This window comes from Odocoileus virginianus, chromosome 8 (assembly GCF_023699985.2).
Source record: "Odocoileus virginianus isolate 20LAN1187 ecotype Illinois chromosome 8, Ovbor_1.2, whole genome shotgun sequence".
Lineage (NCBI taxonomy): Eukaryota > Metazoa > Chordata > Mammalia > Artiodactyla > Cervidae > Odocoileus > Odocoileus virginianus.
Genome location: NC_069681.1, coordinates 38,138,258 through 38,152,102, shown reverse-complemented (window position 1 = coordinate 38,152,102; position 13,845 = coordinate 38,138,258). Strand labels below are relative to the sequence as shown.

At 40.9% G+C, this 13,845-nt stretch overlaps 1 pseudogene; it reads right to left on the bottom strand.

Moving 5' to 3' along the window:
- The window catches only part of LOC110142337 (ATP-binding cassette sub-family C member 4-like), a 91,821-nt pseudogene extending 80,478 nt beyond the window's left edge, over positions 1 to 11,343 (bottom strand).
- Between the last annotated feature and the right edge of the window lie 2,502 nt (positions 11,344 to 13,845).

Sequence of the window (13,845 nt, the reverse complement as noted above, 5' to 3'; positions counted from 1 at the left end):
TCAATTATAAAAAAAATCCAAATTACTGGTTTTTAGCAGACTTGCATCATTTGATGGACAACATTCATCCATTTCAATAATCTGGCTCTCCCCAGGTGGCTTCCCTGGTGGATCATTAAAGAATGATGAGGTAAATCATTAAAGAATAGTCATTAAAGAATCTGACTGCTATGCAGGAGACCCAGGTTTGATCCCTGGGTCAGGAAGTTGCCCTGGAGAAGGAAATGGCAACCCACTCCAGTATTCTTGCCTGGAAAATTCCATGGACAGAGGAACCTGGCAGGCTAGAGTCCATGGGGTCAAAGAGAATCAAACATGACTGAGCAACTAAACCACTCCAGATGAGGGCATTTTATGACTAACCCAGCCTGGCAGGTAACCTGGGAAGCAGAGGTAAGATCAAAATGAAGGGCTCCATGGTAGCTGTGCCAATGCATTTTCCTTAGGTACCCACTGAAGACCCATTACTAATGCTCTCAGAAGCTCTGGAGTTAGGTTCAGATTTCATGGCCCTAAATTCTAAAGCAATTCAAAGAGGATGTATCTAACAGTTTTATTACACACACACACACACACACACACACACACACACACAGCATACTGGTCTCCCTAGTGACTCAGATGGTAAACAATCTGTCTGTAATGCAAGAGACCCAGGTTTGATCCCTGGGTTTGGAAGATCCCCTGAAGAAGAGACTGCAACATACTCCAGTATTCCTGCCTAGAGAATTCCATGGACAGGGGAGCCTGGCAGGCTACAGTTCATGGGGTCCCAAAGAGTTGGACATGACTGAGCACTTTTCCTTTCATATGTATATACATTTGTGAATCTTTTATTGCCAGCCATCTCAAACCCTTTATAGAAGTTTGTAGAAGATGAAAATAGTATCTAAGCAAAAAGTCAACATCTGAAGAAGGAAACAAAAGATCCTAGTGTACAATAAACACACAATAAATCCCTTCCTTGAAGCCAACTTCATTTTTTTCTCCTACATTCCCAGGAATTCAAAAAAGCCCAATTCAAGCTACACACACAATTCCCCCCACTGGTTGGATTCCAGGCCCATTTGATAGACCACATCACCATGGCCAGTGCTTCTGCACCTCTGTCACACTATGGCACAGAGACAATGATGGATATATAGAAAGAAGCACACTGACCCAGAAGCAAGTGACCCAAGTCCTGATATCCCCCAAATAAGAAGAATCATTATTTTTATGTATTTCCCATTTGGAGCACCATTTGGGAAATTCTATCCAAAATCTATGAATCCACATGAACACATAAAAAAAATTCTGAGATGAAATCTTTCAATTGAGAGAAAATGGTGATTTTTCACAATTCAGAAAAATTCTTTAGTTTGCAAATGGCAATCTATAACTGGAGGAGAAATTCCAGTAACCCAATATTGTGGTGAGATAGGGTTTCCCTGGTGGTTCAGATGGTAAAGAATCCACCTGCAACACAGGAGACCTGGGTTTGATTCCTGGGTTGGGAAGAGCCCCTGGAGGAGGGCCTGGCAACCCTCTCCAATATTCCTGCCTAGAGAATCCCCACGGACAGAAGAGCCTGGCTGGCTACAGTCCATGAGGTTTTAAAGAGTCAGACATGACTGAATGACTAGGCACACAAACTTAACACAACCAAGGGGCAGTGAAGTCTTCACGTAAGCAGATAGAGTAGTTCTCACATCTCAGGAAGTTTAGAGATTAGCTCTGATTCTCAGATCCCTCCTTTATCGCCTCTATTTCTCCTTTGATATCACCCAACTCATTTCAGTTCAGTTCAGTCGCTCAGTCACGTCAGACTCTTCGTGACCCCATGGACCGCAGCATGCCAGGCCTCTCTGTCCGCCACCAACACCCAGAGTTTACTCAAACTTATGCCCATTAAGTCCGTGATACCATCCAACAATCTCATCCTCTGTTGTCCCCTTCTCCTCCTGCCTTCAATCATTCCCAGCATCAGGGTCTCTTCCAATTAGTCAGTTCTTCGTATCAGGTGGCCAAAGTATTGGAGTTCCAATTTCAGCATCAGTCCTAATGAACACCCAGGACTGACTCCTTTAGGATGGACTGGTTGGATCTCCTTGCAGTCCAAGGGACTCTCATGAGTTTTCTCCAACACCACAGTTCAAAAGCATCAATTCTTCAGCACTCAGCTTTCTTTATACTCCAACTCTCACATCCATACATGACTACTGGAAAAACCATAGCCTTGACGAGATGGACCTTTGTTGGCAAAGTAATGTCTCTGCTTTTCAATATGCTGTCTAGATTGGTCATAACTTTTCTTCCAAGGTGCAAGTGTCTTTTAATTTCATGGCCGCAGTCACCACCTGCAGTGATTTTGGAGCCCAGAAAAATAAAGTTAGTCACTGTTTCCACTATTTCCCCATCTATTTGCCATGAAGTGATGAAACTGGATGCCATGATCTTAGTTTCTAAATGGTGAACTTTAAGCCAACATTTTCACTCTCCTCTTTCACTTTCATCAAGAGGCTCTTTAGTTCTTCTTCACTTTCTGCCATAAGGGTGATGTCATCTGCATATCTGGTTATTGATATATGTCCCAGAAATCTTGATTCTGGCTTGTGCTTCATCCATCCAAGCATTTCTCATGAGGTACTCTGCATATAAGTTAAATAAGCAGGGTGGCAATATACAGCCGTGACGTACTCCTTTTCCTATTTGGAACCAGTGTGTTGTTCCATGTCCAGTTCTAACTGTTGCTTCCTGACTTACAAACAGATTTTTCAAGAGGCATGTCAGGTGGTCTGGTATTCCCATCTCCTTCAGAATTTTCCACAGTTTATTGTGATCCACACAGTCAAAGGCTTTGGCATAGTCAATAAAGCAGATGTTTTTCTGGAACTCTCTTGCTTTTTTGATGATCCTGCAGATGTTGGCAACTTGATCTCTGGTTCCTCTGCCTTTTCTAAAACCAGCTTGAACATCTGGAAGTTCTCGGTTCATGTATTGCTGAAGCCTGGCTTGGAGAATTTTGAGCATTACTTTACTAGCATGTGAGATGAGTGCAACTGTGTGGTAGTTTGAACATTCTTTGACATTGCTTTTCTTTGGGACTAGGATGAAAACTGACATTTTCCAGTCCTGTGGCCACTCTGAGTTTTCAAATTTGCTGGCATATTGAGTGTAGCACTTTCACAGCATCATCTTTCAGGATTTGAAAGAACTCAACTGGAATTCCATCACCTCCACTAGCTTTGTTCATAGTGATGCTTCCTAAGGCCCAGACTTCACATTTCAGGATGTCTAACTCTAGGTGAGTGATCACACCATCATGATTATCTGGGTCCTGAAGATCTTTTTTGTACATTTCTTCTGTGCATCCTTGTCACCTCTTCTTAATATCTTCTGCTTCTGTTATGTCCATACCACTTCTGTCCTATATTAAACCCATATTTGCATGAAATGTTCCCTTGGTAAGTCTAATTTTTTTGACGAGATCACGAATCTTTCCCATTCTATTGTTTTCCTCTATTTCTTTGCACTGGTCACCAAGGAAGGCTTTCTTATCTCTCCCTGCTATTCTTTGGAACTCTGCACTCAATTGGGTATATCTTTCCTTTTCTCCTTTGCTTTTCACTTCTCTTCTTTGCACAGCTATTTGTAAGGTCTCCTCAGACAGCCATTTTGCTTTTTTCATTTCTTTTTCTTGGGGATGGTCTTGATCCCTGTCTCCTGTACAATGTCACAAACCTCTGTCCATAGTTCATCAGGCACTCTATCAGATCTAGTCCCTTAAATCTATTTCTCACTTCCACTGTATAATCATAAGGGATTTGATCTAGGTCAAACCAGAATGATCTAGTGGTTTTCCCTACTTTTTGCAATTTAAGTCTAAATTTGGCAATAAGGAGTTCATGATCTGAGCCACAGTCAGCTCCCAGTCTTGTTTTTGCTGACTGTATAGAGCTTCTCCATCTTTGTCTGCAAAGAATATAATCAATCTGATTTCGATGTTGGCTATCTGGTGATGTCCACATGTAGAATCTTCTCTTGTGTTGCTGGAAGTGGGTGTTTTCTATGACCAGTGTGTTCTCTTAGCAACACTCTATTAGCCTTTACCCTGTTTCATTCTGTACTCCAAGGCCAAGTTTGACTATTACTCCAGGTGTTTCTTGACTTCCTACTTTTGCATTCCAGTCCCCTATAATGAAAAGGACATCTTTTTGGGGGTGTTAGTTCCTAAAGGTCTTGTAGGTCTCCATAGAACTGATCAACTTCAGTTTCTTCAGCATTACTGGTCATGGCATATACTTGGATTACGGTAATATTGAATGGTTTGCCTTGGAAACGAAGAGAGATCATTCTGTCATTTTTGAGACTGCATACAGTTACTGCATTTTGGACTCTTTTGTTGACTATGATGGCTACTCCATTTCTTCTAAGGGATTCCTGCCCACAGTAGTAGATATAATGGTCACCTAAGTTCAGTTCACCCATTCCAGTCCATTTTAGTTCGCTGATTCCTAAAATGTCAATGTTCACTCTTGCCATCTCCTGTTTGACCACTTCCAATTTGCCTTGATTCATGGACCTAACATTCCAGGTTCCTGTGCAACATTTCTCTTACAGCACTGGCCCTTGCACCATTCCCATCCATAACTGTGTGTTGTTTTTGCTTTGGCTCCATCTCTTCATTCTTTCTGGAGTTATTTCTCCACTGATCTCCAGTAGCATATTGGGCACCTACCGACCTGGGGAGTTCATCTTTCAGTGTCCTATCTTTTTGCCTGTACTTCCCTTATGGCTCAGTTGGTAAAGAATTCAACTCATTTAACGCCATAAAATCACAACATTATAAAACATTGGTGAGTCTTATCTATATGATGAGATCTATACAAGCCCTGAATTTCCTTGGGACTCAGAGGTTAAAGAATCTGCAATGCAGGAGACCTGGGTTCGATCTCTGGGTCATGAAGATCCCCTGGAAAATAGAATGGCACTCCACTCCATTATTCTTTTTTTTTTTTAATTTAAATGCTTTTTATTATTTTTTTTAATTTAGGAGACTTTATTGCTAAAGTAGCCATGAATTACTGATTAACTCCATCATTCTTGCCTGGAGAATTCCATGGACAGAGGAGGCTGTCAGTCTACAGTCTGTGAGACTGCAAAGAATCAGACACAACTGAGCGACTAACATGTGCACACACACATACAAAACCTAAGACTAAGCTTTTCTAAACCTGCCCTTTGCTTGGGATACATTAATCACATTCTTCATCCCTCATTTGGCTGCCTTGGATATTTTCACAACCACGTCAGCTCTGGGACCTGGGTATCCTTCAATTCACTCCCAACTGAGAGTCACAGCTAACTCCACTGAAGTGTGGATGGTGGGGTTTGGTTCACAGTTTGTTAACCAGCACAACAGGAAGCTTTAGGGAAACATGGTTTATTTCCTCCTTCATGTTTAGTATATCTCATTGATCAATAGCTTCCTTTCCACTTTTGTCAGGGTTCAACCTTATTACAAACTTTAAGTCTGGAGTCCACTTATTTTCTAATTTAACAAAGTACACCTTTAAAAGAAGAGCACTATAAAAGTATACCAAGTAGAAAACTACTCAACATTCAGTGATAACCTATATGAGAAAAAAATTAAAAAAAAGAATGAATATATGTACATGTATAACTGAATCACTTTGTTGTATATCTGAAACAAACACAACGTTGTAAAACAACTATATTCCAATAAAATTATAATAAAAAAAAACTTTTAAAAACCTGAAAGTCAAGGGTTTTGAGATCGACCTTATAAATAAAAAAACCCAGCATATTAAATTATGTAGAAGAATGAAAATAAGAAAATAATAGACTCTTGAGAATCCCTGGGACAGGGAGATCAAACCAGTCAATTCCAAAGGAAATCAATGCTGGTTACTCATTGGAAAGACTGGAAGCTGAAGCTCTGATGCTTTGGTTGCCTGATGAGAAGAGTTGACTCATTGGAAAAGCTCCTGATGCTGGGAAAGATTGAAGGCAGGAGGAGAAGGGAGTGACTGAGGATGAGGTGGTTGGATTGTATCATCAACTCAATGGACATGAGTTTGAGGAAACTCTGGGAGATAGTGAAGGACAGGCAAGCCTGGTGTGCTGCAGTCCTTGAGGCCGCAAAAAGTCAGACACAACTAAGCAACTAAATGACAAAAGACTTGAATGAAAAAGAAAGCTAACTTCTAAGCAGAAAAATCAACAAACAGAAAGTGTGGTTCTTTGAAATCACCACAAAATGCAAAAGAAAAAAAAGGTGGGGGTTGGGGGGTGCGGGTGGGAATTTACCATTCACATGAATTAAAAGAGGATAACACAAAAGATTGGGCTTCCCTGGTGGCTCAGATGGTAAAGAATCTGCTTGCAATAGGGGAGACCCAGGTTTGAGCCCTGGGTTGGGAAGATTCCCTGGAAAAGGAAATGGCAACCTACTCCAGTATTCTTACCTGGAGAATCCCATGGACAGAGCAGCCTGACAGGCTACAATCCATGGGGTTGCAAAGAGTCAGACATGACTGAGGAACTAACACTTTAGCTTTCACTTTAATAAAAAAGATACTATGAGCATTACAAAGAAAATATAATAAACACCATCGCAGATCAATTTTTAAAATTTAATGTAAAGGACAAATATCTTTAAAAATGACATATAAGAATAACATAATGACATAGAAAATCTGGATAATTGCATATTGATTTAAGATCTGAATCCTTTATTTTATTTTACTCTATTTTATTGTTTTGGACATACCATGCAGCTTGTGGGATCTTAGCTTTCCTACTAGCAATCGAAACCAGGCCCATAGCAGTGAAAGCACTAAATTGTGACCACTGGACCACCAAGGAATTCCCTGAATACATAATTTTTAAATTTCCCACAGAAAAGACTTTAAGTTCAGAGGGCTTCACAAAAACATTGTGCAGAAAAGTTTTACCTAACTTTTCCAGGGTACATGAGTCCAGCAATATCATGATATTAAAACCAGATAAAGACATTAAAGGAAGGAAAAATTTTATAAACCAAACTGTCTTGGAATATTAAACACATACCAATGAACTGAATCTAGCAATATAAAAAAAGATAATACTGCACAATCTAACTTGACTGGGCAAGTCCAAAATGCTCAGGGTTGGCTGTTACAAAGGACAGGCTGGAACCCTTGGGCAGGAACTGATGTTGTTCTCCACAAGGAGAATTTCTTTTTATTTCAGGGAAGGCTTAGCTCTTAAAGTTTTACAACTGACTGAACTGTGCCCACTGGACTATGTAGGATAATTGTCCCTACTTAAAATCAACTGATTATGGACTTCAATCACATCTACAAAATACCTACAGAGCAACACACAGATCACTTTTTGATTGAATAACTGAGGAATGTAGTCTGGTCAAGCTGACACATTAAACTGACCATTAAAAATGGAAATATTTCCCATGTATTTTCATAAGGCTACAAAAGAATTGATGCTTTTGAACTGTGGTGTTGGAGAAGACTCTTGAGAGTCCCTTGGAGTGCAAGGAGAACCAATCAGTCAACCCTAAAGGAAATCAGTCCTGAATATTCAGGAAAGACTGATGCTGAAGCTGAAACTCCAATACTTTGGCCACCTGATGGGAAGAACTGACTCACTGGAAAGGACCTTGATACTGAGAAAGATTAAAGGCAGGAGGACAAGAGAACGACAGAGGATGAGAGGGTTGGATGGCATCACCGACTCGATGGACATAAGTTTGAGTAAGTTCCAGGTGTTGGTGATGGACAGGGAAGCCTAGTGTGCTTCAGTTCATGGGGTCGCAAAAAGTCCGACATGACTGAGTGACTGAACTGACTGAGATAATTCTGATACCAAAAGCTGATAAAATATTTTAAGAAAAGCAAATTATACAAGAATATCCTTCATGAACTACAGGTTCAAAAATCCTTGAGAAACTATACACAGCAATACATAAAAAAGATGCTACATTATGACCAAATAAAGTCTTTTCCAGGAATGTTAAGTTTAACTTTCAAATACCAATCACTGTAATTCACATTAAAATAGTGAAGGTAAATAATCATATGACTATCTGAAGAGATGTAGAAGAAATATTTGTTAAAATTCAATAACTATTCTTCATTTTTTTAAAGAAGTAAAATACTTGGCAATTGAGGAATTAAAAGAAACATTTTCAATCTTATAACAGATACCTACCTAAAAAACTGCAATTAATATTATTTGTAATGAAAAAATATTGGAAGGTTTTGCCCTAAGAGTACAAGATTATCTTATGTAACCAATTCTCTCAACACTAACTGGAAACTCTAGCCACAAGTCAAGAAAAGGAAATGAAAACATTAATATTGGAAATGAAGATACAAAATTGTCATTATTTACAGCTGACATGATTGTAAATGGACAAAATCCAATATCTAAAAAGGTAGAACATAGAAAGGTATCTTCACATCCTAAAGGTATCTTCATATCCTAAAGATATGCAGATTTCTTAGGATACAAAACATCAACTAAAAAAGAAAAAAAAAGGTAAACATTAGACTTCATTAAAATTAAACCTTGATCTCCACTAAGGATATAAACAGCAAGCTACTGATAGGAATATCCACAAAGCACTAGGATTAAATATATATTAAAACTAAACATCCCCAAGGGGGATTTGAGGAAGGGTTTAGGGAAGGGATCAACACCCACAGAGATCTCAAAATGACAAAGTCAATGTTCAGTGGGAGAGGCTGGGATACATTCTACACACTTTTCCTGACATCTCCGCACAAAGAAATTCAAGGGTCAGTGGGGCTGAGTCAAGTAAAGGCTGTGAAAGCAAGTGACCCATAATAACTTATTAGGCTGAGTCTCAGGCTTTGTTCTTAATATCCAGATGCATCTTAATATCCTGTTCTTCTGCTCTCCCCTCTCTGGAAAGAAATGACTAGGACACCTCCTTCACATTTCCTCTTTCTTGGGCTTTTTCACTTCATAAAGCTGCAGTCAGTGTGTTCTGTGTGTGCTGAGGAGGGAATGACACGGTCCCTGGTGGTCCCACCACGGCTGGCATTGGTGGCTCAAGTGCATTTGCCCTTTGTGTCCATGAAAGGACGTGAAGATGCAGTTCAGCTCTGACAAGCCGCTGATTTTCTTCTTCTTCTTCTTTTTTTTTTTTTTTTCCTGAATGAGGGATGTGTGGGGAATAAGCATTTTGCAACTTAGTTTTCCTCAATAAATCACGGCATTTTGCTGAGAGCAGCTGTGTGCAAGTTCACAAGCTCAGAGCAGTTCCAAACTTTTTTCTGGAAAATTAAAATGCCTAAATCTAACTTCCACATCTCACCTTCAGTTTCACTTGTTTTAGCAGTAGGAAGACTCCTTGGAGGTGATGATTTCAATGACAAGAATTGTAGATAATTGAGACTTCTTACTCAGTGTTATTTGGGACTTTGGCAAATTGTATGAAAATTACATTACTCTGAAATATTTAATGCTCAGTGGTCTATCTTGAAAACAACTGATTTTTATTCTGTGAGTCTACATAAGAAAGTGTCCATCAAAATCTTCAAGGACTACAAACCTAGAATCTCTGTGATACAAACTCATGAGATGATATTTATGGGCCTGAAAACTGTCTCTGACAATAACTTTAATGCAACATAATGCCATTTTGCCAAAGGCAAAAGGAGAAGAGGGTGGCAGAGAATGAGATGGCTGGATGGCATCACTGACTCAATGGAAATGAACTTGGGCAAACTCCAGGAGATAGTGAGGAACAGGAAGGCCTGGCATGCTGCAGTTCATGGAGTCACAAAGAGTCAAACATGACTTAGCAACTGAACAACAACAAATGCCACTGTCATCAGACTATTTCTCTTACCTAAAACACACATGTGGTATTTTAAAAATAGTTACCCATTACCTAGTGCTCAACATGCATTTAGATATTATGAAAAAATTAATTAAAATGAATTTCATTTTGTCTTCCCAACAAACCTTAGGAAGTGGGTATTATTTTCTCCATTTTACAGAAAGGAGAGTGTGGCTTTGTGGGGCAGAGATGGTAAGAGGGAGAGCTGGGACGGGGACTTGGAAAGGGAGACTGCGGGGCTCTGCACTGCACCACACTTTAAAGCTGTTGACATCATGAATGATTATCAGGTGCAATCACACCACATAAGTTGACTTTTTTATGCTGCTATCCTTCATCCTTTGAAATGGTGAACAACTCCAATTTGCCCAACCACTTATATAATGTGACTGAACAGGCTGGTAGCTGTGAGAATCAGTGTAGAGGATGGTGCACAAACTCATGATCGCCTCTCTGTCGGGATGTGGTCTCTGAGTGACATCACCTGAGGGGGCAGACTGTCCTGCTGTGTAGACCACTACTCAGAATCCAGGGTTTTCCTTAGCCACACTTGGCATAACCCTCACAAAATATTAAATAAATTATCTGAAATTCCATTTAAGGGAATGAGAAGGAATTAGATGAGGGAAAGTATATGGAATAAACACTTTAGAAGTAATAAAAATAAAAATGATCAAGAATCTTCTAAGGTTTATCAAATAAACCAAGGATAAGCAAAATCATCAAAAATGAGTTTGAACACCAGTGCATTAACATGGCTGAACAATGCCCTTCCAGACCCTTCCCTTCCTCCCTTTCAGCTGATGATAGAGAGAAAGACTGGGTCCCACACAGGAACTCTGCCTCCAGCATCTACAGTGGCCTTTCCCTCTCATCTGGGATCAAAGGTCACCTCCTAGAAGCTCCACCACCTCCTGGACCAGGTTCCCTAACTGCCTCCAACCTCCACATCCAGTTTGCCTTCCAGGACTTCCCCCACAGGGGTCCCACAATTAGGATTCCAAAGCCATCAAGGGGTGCATCTCTGGATATCTTCCTTCCCTGGGGAGGGAGGAGACCCATGAGGGGAGGGCAGAGACCCATGATGGGAGGGCTTCATGCCTGATTCACCCCTGTACTTCACAGCCTCAATCCTTGTTTGTTGAAGGGAAGGATGGAAGAGAGGGAAAAATCACCAATAGCTCATACTCCCCTCCCAGAAACTAAAATCTCAAACAACAGGCAAGAGCTTCTCAGACCCTGAATTCCAGATGGGCCTCTCTCCTGATTCATTCAAATTCTTTCCAGCCTGTCTTCACCTCAACTCGCTCCAAGACTCCTGGATTTGCAGTCCTTTGCTCTCTAACTCCTTGGGTCACCAGATGCCTCCTGATTCCAAATCAATCAACAAATTTCCGTGGACTCACCTTTTCATTTGCACTGAACAGACCTGTCCTTCCTCGGGTCTCCACCGTATCTCCTCCTCTCATCCTTGCTGTTCATTATGTGTCTTCAGTACTTCCCTTCTCTCTCTGCTTTCTCCCTGAATATCAGGGCTTCGCTAAGCTTCTGATCTTGGCTCCTAGCATGCTTTCCTCTCTCTGGGCAATTTATCCATCCTCACAGATTTAGCTACTTGCTCAGTGAAGAATATGCAAGCTCCAGGCTCATCCCAGATCTCTCTCTCAAAGAGCAAACTCTTACTTCTAATGAACTATAGGACACCACCACCAAACTTCAAGATAATTGCACAAGTGGTAGAGGAAGGACTGGAAATCAGCTAGACTGCTGAAATCAGGTAGCATCTACCCCTGTCCCTCTATATGCCATCCAAAAATATGTGACAAATTCTGATTATGATGACTAACCCATATGCTAAGCACATGGTGGAAACCCAACCTTGGCCTAGCTTGCTGTAGCAAAGAAACAGAACCTTTCACAAAATCCTTTCAAAGTAATTTATAATCACTGTCAAAACATGACACTGTTTTTAGGGAAAAATTGTTTCTGGGGATAAATTATGTAGCTAAACTCAGCAGGGCACACTTGTAAAATAAGTTTTCAGAAGAGAAAAAAACAATCAGACATCTTTGCAGTAAAAGTCCTCTGCCTCTGAGTCTCAGTTCTCACTGGTAACAGTGGAAGCCTTGCCCACAGGCTGCACTGTCTGTCGGACACTGCTGCACTGTTCATTGCTGCATTTCTGTGTGCAGCTTTTGATAAATGCATTTCGTTTCCAAAATTAACACTTGGAAAGAAAAAGTAAATTCCCCACAGGCTTAATCACTGATAAGTAGAATAACAGAGGCAAAAACAAAACAAAACAAAACAAAAAAAACCCACTCCATAAGAGCATCAATACTGAATGTGAGGATGAGAGCTGAGATGACCTAACTTTATTTCTTAGAACCTCAAGTTCACAGACAAACTGAGGCTAGATAGAAGGTATTCCTGTAGGTCTCTCTCTTTTTAAAATACCTTAAGACAGAGCAATCAGCTTGTGAAAAGAAAAACTGCCTACATAAACAAAAGACATTTTCTGAGATGACTTTGATCCCATAATTGAATTACTGGCTTAAAAGCTTTTGTGTCTTCAAAGTTGCTCTCTACGGTCCTTCTTGGACTTCTCAGGTGGCTCAGTGGTTAAGAATCTGCCTGCCATGCAGCAGATGCAGGAGACACGAGTTTGATCTCAGGGTTAGGAATATCCCCTGGACAAGGAAATGGCAACCCACTCCAGTATTCTTGCCTGAGATATCCTATGGATGGAGGAGCCTGGCGGGCGACAATCCATGGGATCACAGGAGAGTTGGACACAACTTAGCAACTAATCAACACTGTCCTTGTTAAAATATTATTTTCACCTTATTTTTAGCCAAATTTTCCTTTGTAAGTAACCACACGTGGCCTTATCCAAATAAAATGGTGCAGCAGATATTTGTCCCCTGTGGGAAAACAATACATCATGCTCATGCTCAGTTGTGTCCGACTCTTTGCAGCCCCATGGACTATAGCCTGCCAGGCTCTTCTGTCGGTGGAATTTTCTATGCAAGAATGCTGAAGTGGATTGCTATTCCCTTCTCCAGGGCATCTTCCCAACCCAGGGATCGATTCCATGTCTCTTGCATCTCCTTCATTGGCAGAATTGATGCTTTTAAACTGTGGTGTTGGAGAAGACTTTTGAGAGTCCCTTAGACTGCAAGGAGATCCAACCAGTCCATCCTAAAGGAGATTAGTCCTGGGTGTTCATTGGAAGGACTGATGCTGAAGCTGAAACTCTAATACTTTGGCCACCTGATGTGAAGAGCTGATTCATTTAAAAAGACTCTGATGCTGGAAAAGATTGAGGGCAGGAGGAGAAGGGGATGACAGAGAATGAGAAGGTTGGATGTCATCACTGACTCAATGGGCCTGACTTTGGGTAAACTCTGGGAGTTGGTGACGGACAGGGAGGCCTGGCATGCTGCAGTTCATGGGGTCGCAAAGAGCTGAACACTACTGAGCATCTGAACTGAACTAAGCCACCTGGGAAGCCCAATACAATGCATAATTTAGTTAATCTAGGCTATCTTTCCATGAGAGGTGATTATTTTTATATTATGAAATGTGCTCATAGTAAAGGGAATCCACGACTAGACACCTTGGAGGCAGAGGGAGAACCACTTACCCAGCATGTCGCTGCTTCAGACCAATGTTGACGTGACTGTGTAGACATGCCCGCCCCAGGGGTTACTCATGTTAACTCAGGATCCCAATCAGAACTTCACCTTTCTCTCACAAACAGCCTTTACTGAGGATAATAGGATACACAGCCAGGTTGAAAGGCCCACCCTCAGCCCCTGTGAAAAATCCTTGAGAAATGGGCACTCTGCTCTTCCCTGTGAGAACTCTGACAGGACTGTTACGTTACCTGGATGAAATCAAGAAATATCAGGGGCAGCAAGTCATCCATATGCCCAATGTCTTTGGAGAAACGATTCAAAATTCTTCCT